Consider the following 2,962-nt stretch of genomic DNA (forward strand, 5'->3'; position numbering starts at 1 on the left):
GCACTCTACCCAGGGGGATAGCTTGAGGCTCTGTCTCAAAAAAAAAAAGAATGGAGAAGGAGAAGCAAGAATCCAATGTACTCAATTTTGATATGAGAGGACAACTGATGCTAGTACATGGTGCGGGGTGGGGGAATGGGGGAGCAGAGAGAGGGAGGAAGGGAGGGGGATGGGGAGGTCATGGGGGAGGAACACATTTATAAGAGGGACTTTGCTTGACAAATGCAATTAGTGTTACCTGGATCTTTGTACCCTTAATGAATCCCCAACAATTTTTTTTTTTAAAGGAGCCATTATTGCTACCTTGTGGAGAAGAGCTTATTAAAACACACACACACATTTACTTCCTAAGGACGTCCTACAAGGACTGTCTTTCTGTGATCACATCCCGCCTGGGGCTCTTGGCCTTTGAATGAAAAGCACTCATTCCAGACATTTCAGAATCTCAAGTCATAACTTGCTTTCTGCTGGGTTATTAAAATACAGGATGTTTCCACAAATACAGATAAAACTTAACAATATTGTATAGAGGAGCATATATATATATATATATATATATGGTAAAACTGCAGAGAAAAGAAAGAAAATAATCCCAAAAGTCAAAAAGCTGGTTACCTCTAGGGAAGGGAGGGATGAGAGTCTGCTTCTAAGGAACTAATAGTCTACTTCTGATTGTGGCACGAATTATAAGAATTTCCATTTAAAATCTACAAATTTTATATGTTCTTGCATATGTTGCAAAATTAAATAGATGCACTTACACACCACACCTAAATTTAGCAGAAAGAGAAGGAAGAATTCACAGACTCCTTCACATCCATAAACCCCAGGTTATGGGTATCAAGTTACGAGGTCAAAGAAAAGGAAAATCTTAGTGGTCAAGGAAGGAGGAAGTGTTGAGAACAAGAAAAATGAAAGATGAAAAAGATGCAGAAGAAACATTAAGCCTCTGGGTCAGTTCACACTCTCTCACTTGGAAGACAGCAATATTCAGCATCGCCGAACAAATGCCCAAGCTTGGTAAGGAATGTGATGGTGTCTGAAAAACATGTTAACCAATGAGAGAAAAGAGGAACAGGGTTTATAAAGAAATGTAAACTATCAAATCATTTACCCCAAAAGAAATAAAACCAAAAATTACACTTTTAGACCCTCTCTCCACTCTATAACATTGCTGTCGCCACAACACCTTAATAAAGAAAAGGCATATCTAAGGTATCCCAAAAGTCACCTATAAAAAGGAAGGGCATTTAAACGGTTAGAAGACTGCAAACACCAATTGTGGAGTGCAAAAAGTACACCATGCTACATCTCAGCAAAATAATTATCACAGAACATAGAAGAGCCTTTGCCAGCCTCAGGGAAATCATGGAACTAGTAAAAACAAGTTACAAAATACCACCTTAGAATAAATACACGTATTGCAACTAAAGGATAAACATACATCTGGATCTTATCTAGTCTAAACTCCAATTACACCTCTTCACTGTACAGTCTCTTGTAAGAAAGAGTGAAGCTTTTGCTAAAGGTTAACAGGAACCCAAGGTAGTCCACGGTTTGAATCAGTAAGTCAATGGCGGTACATCTTTGTAGCTTTTTCACTGACCTCCTCCAAGAAATATTTATACCCAGCAATTATTCATTATTTCACTAGGTCTGGGTTTACTATGAATAAAACTATTAACGACTTTCGAAACAACTATCGTTAATGTAGACAGTCGAATGCCTTATAATTTGCATAGGGAATTATTCTTATGGTTCCAAGGTCCCACTAAGTGTATCCAACTATTTCTTCATGATATGTTTAAGTTCTTTCCTTTCATCTACCTTTCTACCCTTCTTTGTTCCCTACAGACCGTCTTCTTTAATTTTCCAACGTTCTCTTAGTGGTTAAGGGAGTCACACAGAAAAACTTCTCTATGGTTCCATAAAACATTCACTATATTCCACTTTCTACAAAGGCTGTCCATGAATCATCTGAATCTTTCCCTGTTCCCTTTCTCCCTTTTGCTGTCACCCCGCTAAGGTGTGTTCTTCGCTGTTAGTTTTCAGATAACTCAGATTACCCAGTTGGAACCAAAGGCCAGAGAATTTCCTCTCCATTATGTTACGCTGAAAAGCTGCCCTGGGAAGAGGGAAGGGGTGTGGATCTACACTTAACTCCTCCACTTATGCGCCAAACTATTTGATCCATACCGCTTTTGTGTACCCAAAAACACAGTATCATAAAAGTAATTATAAGCCCTGAAATGATTCTCAGTCCAAACGAATTGCTTTTTGCAATGCTATATTCTAGACTTTTCCTGGGTGGAGCGGGGGGGGCACGTCTCACAAAATATTTCTAAAGCAAGACGTATAGCAAACTAATGAGCTCTTTCGGTGGGGGAAGGAGAGTAACGGGTCCAAAGTTCATAGGACACGGATACCAGACTTGACTCAGTCAGGGAGCGCTTTGACCAGGTTGCGGCGGAGGGGTCATTGTCGACCGAGACGGCCTCTAGCCGCTGAGTGTTCCACTGGCCTCTGACTCACCCAGAGATAAGTAATCACCCGGGCCACAAGTTCCAAGCCAGCAGCTCCTGGATTTACTTCGTACGGAAATTTTGGAGTTTCGGCTCCAGGGCCCCTAGTAGGTAAAGACCGGTTTGAATTTCCTCGGGAGCGGCCAGAAAGTGAGGATGACGAGGGAAAGGCCATTCTTCCTCCCTCTGGCCTCCGAGAGTAAAGGTGCAGGTTCCACCCGGGCGGGTGCGGGAGCTGCCGCCGTCCCGGACCCGCGCCGCCCCAGAGCCCCCAGCCCTCGGTCCCTCCGTCCCCGGTCCCGCTCGCTCGCTCGCTCGCTCGCTCGCACCGCGCCCCGCGCCTCTCACCTGCGGCCGAGTGGCCCGAGAGCGCACGGCCCCGGGCGCGGCGCGGGCCCCCAAGCTCGCGGCGTTCGCGTAGCTCTTCCTCCTCGTCCTCC

At 44.1% G+C, this 2,962-nt stretch overlaps 1 protein-coding gene across 1 annotated transcript in view; it reads right to left on the reverse strand.

Moving 5' to 3' along the window:
- The window catches only part of SH3D19 (SH3 domain containing 19), a 198,099-nt gene extending 195,143 nt beyond the window's left edge, over positions 1 to 2,956 (reverse strand). The window contains exons 1-2 of the mRNA XM_023513450.1: positions 2,871 to 2,956; positions 2,533 to 2,626 (exon numbers count right to left, since the gene is read on the reverse strand). The gene's annotated coding sequence lies outside the window, so the exon portion shown is untranslated. The remainder of the gene's footprint in view (positions 1 to 2,532; positions 2,627 to 2,870) is intronic.
- Between the last annotated feature and the right edge of the window lie 6 nt (positions 2,957 to 2,962).

Source organism: Otolemur garnettii, unplaced genomic scaffold, assembly GCF_000181295.1.
Source record: "Otolemur garnettii isolate 467f Iridium unplaced genomic scaffold, OtoGar3 scaffold00041, whole genome shotgun sequence".
NCBI lineage: Eukaryota > Metazoa > Chordata > Mammalia > Primates > Galagidae > Otolemur > Otolemur garnettii.